This window comes from Dipodomys spectabilis, unplaced genomic scaffold, assembly GCF_019054845.1.
Source record: "Dipodomys spectabilis isolate Male_0828 unplaced genomic scaffold, ASM1905484v1 ptg000118l, whole genome shotgun sequence".
In the NCBI taxonomy this organism is placed as follows: Eukaryota; Metazoa; Chordata; class Mammalia; order Rodentia; family Heteromyidae; genus Dipodomys; species Dipodomys spectabilis.
In genome coordinates this window covers 7,974,500-7,987,305 of record NW_024870795.1, presented here as the reverse complement: position 1 = coordinate 7,987,305, position 12,806 = coordinate 7,974,500, and the positions used below count along the sequence as shown (strand labels likewise).

The 12,806-nt window shown below is 50.9% G+C and overlaps 1 pseudogene; it reads right to left on the bottom strand.

The window, feature by feature from the left end:
* Positions 1-2,517: 2,517 nt before the first annotated feature.
* LOC122115164 overlaps positions 2,518-12,806 on the bottom strand; it is a 65,988-nt pseudogene continuing 55,699 nt past the window's right edge.

Sequence of the window (12,806 nt, the reverse complement as noted above, 5' to 3'; positions counted from 1 at the left end):
CTTTACCTGCAGTCTCTGGGACCACTCACAGCTGCCTCCTAGTCCCTGGGCACATCTGCTCTGCCCAGCTGCTCACCTGCCAGAGCAGCCTCTGGGTAAGTGACTCGACCTCCTTGATCTCACAGGAAGGGGAACACACAGGCCCAGGCTCCAATCAGGTACAGAGCTGGGTCAGAGCCTGGCAGCCTTCTAGGCCTGCAGAGAGGGCACAGGGTGGGCATTCACTCACAAGAGAGCCGGTTTGGTTGTTTCAGAAAGGACATGGGGGAAGGAAAATTGAATGACAGCCCTCCTGCCCAGCTTCATAAGCAGCATTGATCGGAGGCAGGAGCCTCCAGTGCCGCAGCTGTTTGGATCGATCGGGCCTGGATGGGCCGCTGGAGGTGGTGTGTGCTGCATTCACAATGCATCGAACCAGCCCATGGGTTGTGGGATTAAAGGCATTCACAAAGCTCACACTACACACCACTGGCCTCCATGAGGGCCACAAAGGGAAAATGAGCCCCTTCCAGAGGTTGCCCCCGCAGCCAGAGGAGGCGGCAGCAGAGAACAAAATGAGCAGAAATCCCTGCCATACGCTGCTGCACAGCACGCAGGCAACCTGCTCGGAATGTGTGTTCTTTGAGATTAGGGACAGGTCTGTTTTGCTCTGGGATATAGCCTGATGCTGGGCACACAGTAGGTGCTTACTTATTTGGTACCTGAACTTCTGTAGCTCCTGTCTGCCTGGAGCATCAGAACCAGGAACATGAGAAATGATGTAGAAGATATTGAGGCCCAGAGGCAAAAGCAACTATCCCAAAACTGCACAGCGGGATCTTCACCCCAATCAGGAGTGTTAATCATCGGTGTGGGGTTTCTTTCTTCTGGCTCCTGCTCACACCCATGTGCGTGTGCAAGGATGTGGCCTGGAGATTTTATCAGTCTAACATCGACGTATTTTCCCCCTAGAGATAACTGAGAAAATCCCAACTATTTATTATACACGTATGGAGAGCCATGTTCTCAGCACCTACAGTGCAGAAGCACAAATATGAAGGCTCCATCCAGCCCGGCAGGTAGCAAAGGGACCATTGTACATGCACTGAAGTAAGTAGGGAAATGGGCAGGCCAGAGGGCAGGCACCCTGAAAATGAGCTTTAGAGGCTTCCGTGTGTCCAATTTCATGGCTGTAAGTGAAGACGGCAAAATCCCTGCTGTGTTATGAACACATCTTTCACAGAAGACTCTCGACTTATTTTTTTTTTCCTTTTACTCTTTGGAGAGAAACTAGCCACGAGACAGAAAATATCCTCCAATAAGGAGGGAAAAAAGTGTAATTTATTGAGATGTGGCCGAGTCTAACAGATACGAGTGCTTGCAATGCGTTTTTTTTAATCCACCACAAGATCATAGACAGCAGGCATTCTTATCACCCTGGCCCAGCTCAGTGTCTGAGACGCAAATACTTGGCTGATATCAACCCTTCTCTCCCTCTTTCTCTCTCTCCCCCGCCTCTGTCTTCTGGGAGATTGAACTCAGTGTAGCAAGAACTCGATCTCTGAATTATATCCTCACTCCTGCCCTCATATAAGCCTTAGTGCCACTCCATGAAGACAACACCATGTTCCCCCTCCTCTTGGAGAACTCTTACTCATTCCTCAGAGCCCACCATGCCCTAACCTACTCTCCATGGAACTCTTACATGAATCTACAGGTCCTAGGCCAGGGCCAAGGCAGGGTGTATACTCACCTTTCTGTGTTAAACATCTTGCTTCCAGAGAATACAGCCCATTGTTTGAACTTCTGTCTCTCCATTGCATGTGTGGCCTGAGAAGGTCTAGACCAGCTTTGGTGGGGTTGGTAAATTTAATTCAGGACCTAGGCAGACCCATTTGTTCACAAGCTGCATTAGTCTGTTTTCAGTTACTATAACAAAATGCCAGAAGCTGAGTGGCTATATAGAGAAAAGGATTTTATTTAGCTCACAATTCAGATTGGCAAGCATAGTGTTAGCTTGGCCCTGGTAAGGCTGGGTCTCATGGCAGACAGTAACACAATGATGGGATAATGTGTGTGTGTGAGAGAGAGAGGAGGGGAGGGAAAGGGGCGTGTGCGTGAGTGACAGAGAGAGAGAGAGGAAGGGAGCGGGAAGGGGAGAGGGAGAGAGAGAGATTCCACCATGAGTCAGAATCTAGAGCAAAAGTGGGGCCCTAAGAACGGTGCTCATCCCTTCCAAGGGCATGTCCCATCGCCTAATGACCTTCAACTAGGCCACACCCACCTCCCCCGCACCCCCACCTTTGGGAAGCTAGCCACCTCTACAGCATCACCCAAACCTATCCTCAGGCTCTCCCCTCCATCTTCTACCAGCCCAACCACATGGGTCTTCCCCTCCATTGGTCCCAGTTACAAAGCAGGGAGCAGATGTGTTCATTAACCCCCAATGTCTGATGACATGGGTGCACTTGCTTCCCACTGTCCCTCCTCGGCAGCACTGCTCACCTCCACCCACTGTCACAGGCTCTCCAGTGACCCCTAGGCGGCCAGCGTCTCCCTCTCTGCTCCTTTGCCCAGGATTGGTGCCCTGAGCCCATTCTCCTGCTGGAACAGAGCAGGCGGTGGTCCTGGGGAGTGGGGTGGGGGTCACAGGTTAAACTGAAAGCTTTGCACCCAGCACTCAAAGCCGTTCCTGTCTCTCCAGGCCTCCTATGCTGCATCCTCCTCCTGGACACAGAGGCTGCATCCACCCTGATCCGGTTCCCAGACCACATGGGTTCTCTCCCCTTCTGTCTGGTTACGTCAGGCTAGAGTCCTTGGGACTAGCTGGGCTGACCCTGACCTCCAACCCCCATCAGGAGGGTCATCATCCACTCTGCCCCAACCACAGCCTTCACCTGTGGTGATCCACAGAGCCCTGAGCACCTGAGCCTGTGATGATGAAGCAGGAAGGCTGCTGGGAGGTGGTGGCAGGCCCAGCTTAGGCCTGAGCTCTTCCTCCTGCTCTCAGCTTCCGTCTGCTTTCCCCCAACCTCGGCGGCGTGGGGAGCAGGGTGGCAGGGCCGGGCCATGCAGGCCCCAGGGGCGAAAGCTAGGATTCCAGGGTTTAAGCCAGGATATGACATGGTTGGGTCTTTATTTTTAGTAGAGAACCAGAGGAAGGAAGAATTATATCATGGAAAGCTCTTTATTTTCCTCCCCTTCTGAAAATACATTTTACATAGCCAATAACAAAAACAAAATTCTCTCTAATCCCTATCCCCAGAGATAGTTCCTTCTAGATATTTTCCTTACTTATATAATAGGCTTCTTTCAGATGTTGTTGTTTTTTTCCTGTGAACCTGATGACTGACCCAGCCCCCTCCCCTCCCATGGCCAGGTAGAGACCCTGGGTTAGGGGAGGCCCACTCTGCCCGGAAGCCCCAAGTCCCCCACAGGAACACTGATGAAGCCAAGTGTCCCAGGGCCCCCACAAGCAGCTGTGTCTGCCCCTAGAAGTGTGGGACAGTCAGGGAACAGGTTGCCTGGGGAGACTCCTCTGGCTCCACCACCTAAACTTGAGCCCAGAGTTTTGTGCTTACTAGGCAGGTACTCTACCACTTGAGCCTCAACACCACTCCTTTTTATTCCTTTGTGCTGTTTTTTTCTTTTGTTTTGTTTTGTCAGTCCTGGGGCTTGAACTCTGGGCCTGGGTACTGTCCCTGAGCTCTTCAGCTCAAGGCTGCCAGCCCTGCCTGCACTGGATTTGAATCATGATCCTCAGATCAGGGCCGTCTGAGTAGCTAGGATTACAGGCTTGAGCCACCGGCACCCAGCTGTGCTGGTTATTTTTGAGGTAGGATCTCATTTCTTGCCCAAGCCAGACCATGATCCTCCTGTTACACTTCCTGCTGTCACTGTGAGAACAGGTAGGAGCCATCATCACCAGTGTTTTTTGTTGTGATTGATGGAGTCTTGCAAACTTTTTGTTGTTGTTTGTTTTGCCCAAGCTGGCTTCAGAGTAAGATCCTTTGGATCTCTGCCTCTCAAGTAGCTAGGATGACAGGTGGCTGACCTGTCTCCTCTGGCTGCTTCCTGGTAGCATGGTAGCATGAAGCGGGAAGAAGTCAAGGAAGGCCTCCCTGAGGAGGTGACACCTGGGTGTCATGGGACACTTTTTCAAGACCAAAAGAAGCCAGATATTGATGTGTAAAATTCCAGCTCTCAAACATCTGACAATACATTCAACCCTGGTCTAAAGACATGGTGAACCCCACCCTCACTGTAAACGGGCAATCATAAGTAAAAGGACAAAAGGAGAGCTTCTGCCTCTCTTCCTGCCTACTCTGTCTCTCACCCACATCTCCCCACCTTGATACCCCCCCTCTCTGCAACTTACCCACCCCAACGTCTACCCTCCCTTTCCCTTCCTCCTTCCTTCCCTCCCTCCGTTTTTTTCCCCTTCCCTCCATACCCTGTGTTTATTTTCAGAACCTCAGAATCCTTCCCAAGCTGGTGACATTTACTCTTTGGAATTAAAAAAAGTATTTTCTATTTCTCCTTGTCAGAGCGAGACTGGCGGGTTAGATTTCCCCTGGCGTTCATGCCTGCCCACTGGAGGTGAGGGGCTGGGGATGGGTCCCAGACATCAGCCCAGCACGGACTGGGGGAGCCAGCTCCCACCACGCATGCTGAAGCCATGTAAGAGCCCGTGTGGAGCCTGTGTTAAATCTTCCCGTGTCGGGTGGGTGAACTCGTTCCTAGGCAAGTGTGTGCTCACACGGATGAGGAGCGAGGGTGAAGCCATCCCACCCCCACCGAAGGTTCTCTTCCTTCCTCAGCACAGCCTGTGAGTTTCAGGGTATGTTGAAGGTGTCCAGCATTAGAAAACAAGGACAGACAGAACAAAGACAGCATGGACCCTTGTGTGTGAAGAGCTGTTGGTGCAAAGGGCTGGAGCCTCCAAATAGGAGCTAAGCCTGGTCTGCCCCTATCAGGCCTGGGTTGGTCAAGATTTCCTGGGTACAAGTGATAGAAACCCAGCTTATCCTGGCTAACCTTAGATGGAGATGCTATGGCTCATGGGAGTAGGTGTCCAAGGATGGGCTGGTAGGGTGGTGCGGGGCTGGGCTGCTCTCAGAAGGAAAATGTCCTGTCAGGCAAAGAGGAAGCCAGGCGTGGTAGTAGCTGCTTGTCACCCCAGCACTGACAAGGCTGAAGAAGGAGGATCATGAATTTGAAGTCAGCCTGGACTACCTAGACTTTGTAACAAAACCCATAAAACAAAATAGAGGAGGTGGAGGAGGAGGTGGAGGAGGAGGAGGAGGAGGAGGAGCAGGAGCAGGAGCAGGAGGAGGAGGAGGAGGAGGAGGAGGAGGAGGAGGAGGAATACAAGGAACAAATCACAGAAGACCACGCCAAGAGCTTTCCACACACCCAGGCACTGTGCTCAAGATTTCACATGCACTCACCTCTTTACTCGCAGACCTCCATCGATGCAGTTTTTGTCTCCAGTTTAGAGATGAGGAAATGGAGGCCCGGGGAGGCTGCAGAAGTCCTTCAGGAGTTGGGCTGAGTCAAGGTTTGCACCAAAGTCCCCAGCCTAAAAAGTCAGCCTTGTCCTTGAGACAACAGGGTGTGTCCAGGCCAGAGCCCCAGAGGGCCTCTTGTAAACAGAGTAGGAGCAGGGGTGAAGACCTGCTAGGGTGCTCTGGGGGAGGGAGTGTTTGTGGGGAACTAGAATGTGGATTAGCTCTTGCATTATCTTTGCAGATAGCAGTTGCACAGAGAGATCTCCTTATGATATTTCCACACAGGCGTACAATGTTCTGTGCCCTTGTCAAATTACCCCCTCTGTGTCTCTCCCTCATCCTCTCTCCCTCTTCCTGAACCAATTTCAACACCTTTCATTGTTCTGTTTCCATACAGGTGTTTTGAATCACATTTTCCCCCTCACCCTCTCCTTTCACCTCCCCCTTCCTGCTGGTATCCACCTCCAAACCAGCTGCTTTACACTCCTGCCATTGCTTTTGAAGATTAGATTCCATCTATGAGACACCATGCAATATTATATTTTTCTTGTTCTGGCTTAGTTTGCTTCACATGATGGTCTCTAGTTCTATCTGCTTTCCTGCAAAAAAAAAAACAATTTCATTCTTTATGGAGGAAAAATACTCCGTTGTGTATGGACACTACATTTTCTTTATCCACTCGTTGGTCGTTTAGCACCTGGCTAATTCCATAGCTTTGTTATTGTGGATAGTATTGCAATAAACACAGGTGTACAGGTATTTCGGCTGTATGTTGACTTAATTCCTTTCAATGTGTGGCCAGGAGTAATATAGAAGGATTATATAGTAGTTCTATCTCTTGTTTTAGGGATTTTTTTTTCTTTTAGCTGTTTGTTTTGTAAGGAAGCTCCATACTGCTTTCCACAGTGGCTACCCTAATTTATATTCTCACCAGAACAGAGTGTGTGTGTGCGTATATATGTGTGTGTGTGCGCGCGCGCATGCGCGTGTATATGCATATACATATCATATACCCCCATCTTAGATAATGTTTGTTGTTGCTTTCATTCTTAATGATGGATTTTCTGACTGGGATGGATGGATGGGTAATCAATGGTGTTTTGATTTGCATTTTTTTCTATGTTGAATATTCTCCATATATTTCTAAACCATGGGTACCTCTTCCTTTGGAAACTGTTTAGTTCACTAGCTGTTCTAATCTATTAGTTGAATTATTTGAGGTTTTTTGTTTAATTTTTGTAGCTCTTTATATATCCTGGATATGAATCCTTTATCAAATGAATAACTGGCAAAGATTATCTCTTCTTCTGTACGTTTTCTTTTGATTCTGGCATTTTATTCTTTTGCTGTGCAGCAGCTTTGTCAATGCAAGCCCATTTTTTTCAATTCTTGCTATTTTCTGAGCAATTAGGATTCTATTCAGGAAAAAAAATATTAAGTGTACTTCTATCTTCAAAGGTTTTCCCTGTTTTCCTCTAACAGTTTCTAGATCTTACCTTGAGATCTTTTATCTGTTTGCAATTGATTTTTGTATGGGGGAAGAGCAGAGATGTTACTTATGCTGCCCTTAGCCCTGTGCTTTTGTGCTGCTTGGATACGTGGTAGCATGGGAGCCCATCAAAGACCCACCCTGGGTGGGCATCCTTGGTCCAGGGGGGAAACAGACAGAAGTGGGCTCAGCATCCTCACCAGTTGGCCAGGGGAACAGGCCTGGCTGCAGGGAGAGCATCCAGCTCTGCTCTGTGAGTGCGAAACAAGGGCTCTGCTCCAGCCATGCCACCCTGTCACCTCCCCAGATAGGAAGAGGGCAGAGGGCAGGGTGTCCTGGGGCCAGGGGTGCAGCCTGACTCCCCAGGCTCTGGGGAGAACATGGATGGAGTTGTTCTTCACAGCATCTGCTGTTGCTGGACATGGAAAGATGGCTCACTGAGACAGAGCAGGGCCTAGCTCAGGAAGGGCAGAGGTGACACTTATCCAAGGCCAGCTTGGACAGAAATCCCTCACACACACAGTCAGTCTCCCTTATTGTCATCCACCCAGGGAATTTCAGGAGGTGCTTTTTTTTTGCAACGATACATCACAACCATGACAAGGACAGCCCCTTTCTTGGCTCCCAAGCGACCAGCTTAGCCATGCCATCAGCTTTGGCTGCCTTCTTGTCATGCTTTGCCTCTGCTCAAAACCCAGAACTGACAGAATGAAAATTAAACCCACTCCCACTCGACTGGTCCTCAAGATCTCCATCCAACCGATCCAGGAGTCCTGGCGATTGCCTAGGCTCCAGCCAAACCAGGCCAGCTGGATGCATTTATCTGCTCCCTTTCCTAACCAGTCACAAATGGACTGAGTGTCCACTGGGCATCAGGCTGCCCATGGGGCTGCAGAGACCACAACAGGCACATGGCCACGGGTCAGTAGAGGAGACAGATGTCACATAAGCAAAGCTGTCTCTGTTCATAAACTTCCTGCCTCTGCATTCATGCTTGAGGTTCCCTTTGACTACCCATCTACCTGTTCACCTCCCATAGGTCTGCACATGCAGTTGTAAATTGGGGAAACTGAGGAAAGAACCAGACAGAGCTACTGAGTGAGTACTGTTCCTCTTCCTCATCAAAGCAGTGGCTCTACCACCCCACACCAAAGCTACGTATCATCCTTCATCCCTTGCTTCCTCCATTTCCACTTGAAATCAGGCACCAAACTACAGTAAAAGCTGGCCCTTTCTGGCCTGCTCTGCTCCACAGTCTCCTTCCTAGTCCACAAGGCCAGCCCGCCTCCTGGTCTCACTGGCTCTAGTATCATATCTCCATCCCCAGTCCAGCCCCAGGCTGGAACTCAGAGGGAAAAAAATGTGACCCTATTATTCTCCCACTCAAATAACAGCAATGCACTGGAGACTCAGGGTCACACACACACACACACATACACACACACAGTACCAAGGCAACCCATGCCCCAGCTTCCTTCCACACCTCTGGCTCTGATTTTCTTTCTCGCCACCATGAGCGCTTTCAAGTTCCCCATGGCAAGTTCTTTCTCCTCCATTCTGGATATTTCCTTCCTTCTTCCTAGTCACTTCCTACTTGTTTAAGACCTCGCATAGGTGTTGGCCTCCTCTGGGAAGGCTCCCCCTTCTTTATCCGGGTTTGGTTAGGGACCCTCCCCCATCACGGCCCCCAAGCCAATAGGTAGCTCTCCTCCATGGAGCGACTCAGGGACTTGGGTTCCATCCACCGCAGGGCTCAGGGCTCCACCCTCCTCCATCACCTCAGATTCTCCTGCTTTGGCCAGCAGAGGGGAAAGAGAGTGACAAGAACACAGCTGCTTCTTCATCGCCATAACCCAATCCCACAGCGCACTGGTGAGAGCTGGTCACAGAGTTAACCTAGGTGAGGGCCAGAAGCCGTGAGTCAAGGCATGAGCCGGGCAGTGCCCCTCTGCAGGCCCTGGGGGAGGGCTCAGCCCTCTCTGGACACCCAGTGTCCTCAACGCTCCATCTTCCAGGTGTCTCTCCACAGTAACTCCTGTGTCCCACTGCCCCCACCTTTTTGTATTTGTGCCAGTCATGGGGCTTGAACTCAGGGCCTGGGGACTCTCTTTGAGCTTTTTTTACTCAAGGCTAGTGCTCTACCACTTGAGCCACACTTCCACTTCTAGCTTTTTTGGTGCTTACTTGGAGACAAGAGTCTCATAGACTTTCCTGCCTAGGATGGCTTTGAACCTCAATCCTCAAGTTACAGCCTCCTGTGTCAGCTGGATTATAGACACGAGCCACTAGCATCTGGCTAACTTCCTTTTTGTAAGGATATTGGTCATATGGGATTAGTATTTGCCCTTCTGATCAGGGCCTGTTTTCACCTTCTGAGGGACAGGGGATTAGGACTTGAACAGATCTTGAGGAGACACAACTCAGTGTACAACATCTCTTGTCTCCACTATATAGCAACACTACCCGGCCATTTTCACCATCACAACCACTCCACCTTGTAAGATATAGTACAGGGTGAAGAGGGAGCTCAGTAAGGGTCTAGAATTTGCATCAGACAGAAGGGAATTCAAATCCTTCTTTCTGAATCTTCCAAGTAGAGGTAGTCTTTTAGAACTTGAAAAGGCAGGAAGCTGCACCCTGGGAAAGGAAGAGAAAAGAAGAGAAAGGAAAAGAAGGGAAGGGAAAGGTTAAGTAGCCAGGCAGGGAGGCTGCGGGAGCAGGGATCAGGGAGATTCCCTTCTCCCCGGAGAAGCCCCTGCACACCTGGAGAGCCGGCAGGTACTAAGGGAGATGGTGTTGGCTCCAAACACTCCATCCCAGCTGGTTTCCCATGCTACAGGTTTTGAATGTGATGCATAAAAAAGAAAAAAGAAGATGCCATTGAAATGGAAATGTGCTATGACAGGTAAAACGGAAGCTGTGCTTCCTTTCAAGACATGTTTTATGTCATTCCTGAAAGAATGTCTCCTAATAAAACAACCCCAGTGCTAATTGAAATGATGGAGAAGACAGAGTCGGGGGGAGGGCACAGCAGGGCAGGGGAGAGGGGCTGGGGGTGCTGCCACTATGGCTGATCTATGCATCACCACACTCCAGGGGAAGAGGGTCTGATACGGAATACAGGGGGCTGACAGGAGCCCCACGGGTCACCAACTTATCGGGTGATCCTGGGGATGTCACTTAAGGACGCCAAGCTTCAATCTCCTTATGTGCCTTGACCACTGACAGCCTCCTCTGCCACCCTCCCAGGTCCAGAAGGACAAAGGCCAGGGCTGCGCAGGGAAGGGATTTGTGAGATTGAGAGGCTTGGTGGGGACCTGGGAGGTGGCCGGATGTCCCCTTCCATAGGGTTGCTTACAGTGTCCAGAGTCCCAGCAGAGAGCCGGGCAGGTGATGGCCCAAGAGGTGTTCGCCCCTCCCACCACAAACCCTAGCTGGCTTTCTTCCATAGGTGCTCAGGCTCAAGAGCAACCTGGCCCTGACCCCTCTGCCTCCTGGTAGCAAGTGTCGCTTGTGTACCTGGGACCAGCATCTGGTGCCCTCAGAGATGATGGGGTGGGGCAGAGAAGCCCAGCTCCAAAGCCAGTTCTTCATGAAGCTAACTCATCTTCCTTCCCAGAAAACCCATACTCTCCTCGTTGTGCAGGTGAGGAAACCGAGGCTGGGAGGCTCTGGCTGCACAGTTGGAAGGTGGTAGAGCCGGGGCTTCAACCCAGGTATCCTGGCCCCAAGGCTGGTGTCTGTTTGGCCTCACCTGGAGCTCCCAGGAGTGAGGGACTTGCTCCTGCCTGTATGTGCCTCCAGGTTAGCAGCCAGGCTTCATTCACCTGGACCTGTCTGCTGCAGTGGTCCCCAGGTCCCACTCCAAGGAACCCCTGTACCAGCCTCCCGTGAGAAGCACACTAGGGATGCAGGCTCCGGGCCTAGTCACAGCTCCAGGGCCAGTATCATCTCTATACTCTTTAAACACTTCCCTGGGGAGTTATGGACAAGGACCCCAGCCCTATCTGTCCGTACTCTCAGGCTTGTGGGGCAAGCACTGGGCTAAGCAGTACTTTATGACCCTATTTTATAGACCAGGAAGCTGAGCCTTGGCTTGGATAAACATTTTCCCACTGTCTCTTAATGAGCTAGATGTGGACACAAGCGTAGTCCAGCGTCAGTGTCTCACATCCATACGCTATGTTAATACTGATCTGCTCCCTTAATGACAGCTGCATTTATGCAGCACCAACTGTATGCCAGTCAGGGCTCCCAGTCCCTTGCAGACTCGCCTCTCTGAGTCTCAGGTCTGCTCAGGGGGGCAGGTGTAGGATCCACATTGTTCATGGGGGCTGACCAGCCTGATGCCACACAGCTGGTAGTTTCTAGCGCAAAGATTGGAAACCAGAGGTCTCCTATTTCAGCCCTACTGTGCTCTACAACTCCCTGGCCGTGGAGATTAACAATGCTTCATAGATAAAGGGAAAGCTACTGACCATTTACTAAGAAGGGCACTAACCCTTGTGCCTGGCACGTAGAACTCAAAGCACAGCTGATAACAGGCCCACTTTACAGACAGGAACTCCTACAACGCCCAGAGGAAGAACCCAAGTAGGACTAGTTCCCATTTTACAAAAAGGTAGCCAGAGACTCAGAGAGGTTATGTGACTCAGGAGAAGGCTCAGCAGGGCAGATGCTAGCTGGTTCACAGAACACTGTCCATGGTAGCCAAGCCCTTGCTAGCAGCCATCTGTGGAGGGGGAGCAAAGATGGTAAAGTACAGAGAAAGGGGGCCCTGCGGCTTGAGATACCTGGCTAGCTATGCCCAGTGGCCATGCTAAGACTGTAGCCATTGGCTGCTAGCTGGGGAAGGAATCCAGCTGAACCCCAAAAGACTATTTTAATGTCACTTTAATGTCACAATGTCACAGGGGCCGGCCCTGTGGAGGACTCTGAAGTTCATCCTCCCAGCCGGCCGACAGCCACTCCGGTGAGGCCCAAATACCTGGCACAGCACATCCCACACCTCTGGGGACAGGATGCCAGCCACCCCACATCATAAAGCCCTTCAGGCTGAGCTACATTTATCTCCTCAAGATCCACCTCTGTACCCAGAAGCAACACAGGACAATCTCTATGTTCACACACTAGCCTGGACAACAGCTCTACCACCAAGCTAATGCCCAGCTGACCACCCACCAGGTGCCCTCCATGGGAACCCAGACCCCCTGTCTGCCTGAGCTTCCCTTGTACAGATGAGGCTCTTAGAAGTCTAAAGGTTTGTCTGAGGTCATGCTACATTGAGTGTTTGATACATAGTACCTGGGCTTGCCCTCTTCTCTTCTTTCTGCCAGTCCTACTGACACCTGGCGGGGCAGGGAGAGGACCCCCTTTCTTGATTCTCCTGGAGAACAGTCTTCGAGCTACAGAACCCACCAGCCCTGCACCCCCATCCAGCCCTCGATTCTCCTCACGTGCAGTGATGAACGTCGTTACGACACAAGTCACTTTGAGTTGTGGTTTTAATTTGGAGCCTGAGCATCCTGATAAATACAAAGGTCACGATAATTTACAGGACTGATGAGAGTGTTCCGAGATTATCAATGAGGGAAGCACAAAGCCAGGAGAAAACAGAAACACGATGGTACTTCGGAACGCTTACCTGATTGCCACCTTCCGGACACGTCCTGTGTCACTGGCTGCAGAGCCAGTGCTGCTCCAGGCTCTCCTCAGCCTCAGACACCATCAGGACCAGACCCACCCTTTGCAGATGCAGGGACAGAAGCACAGAGAGGGGAAGTCACTTGGCTAGGATGACTCAGCTAGTGAAGATTACAGCTGCCAGG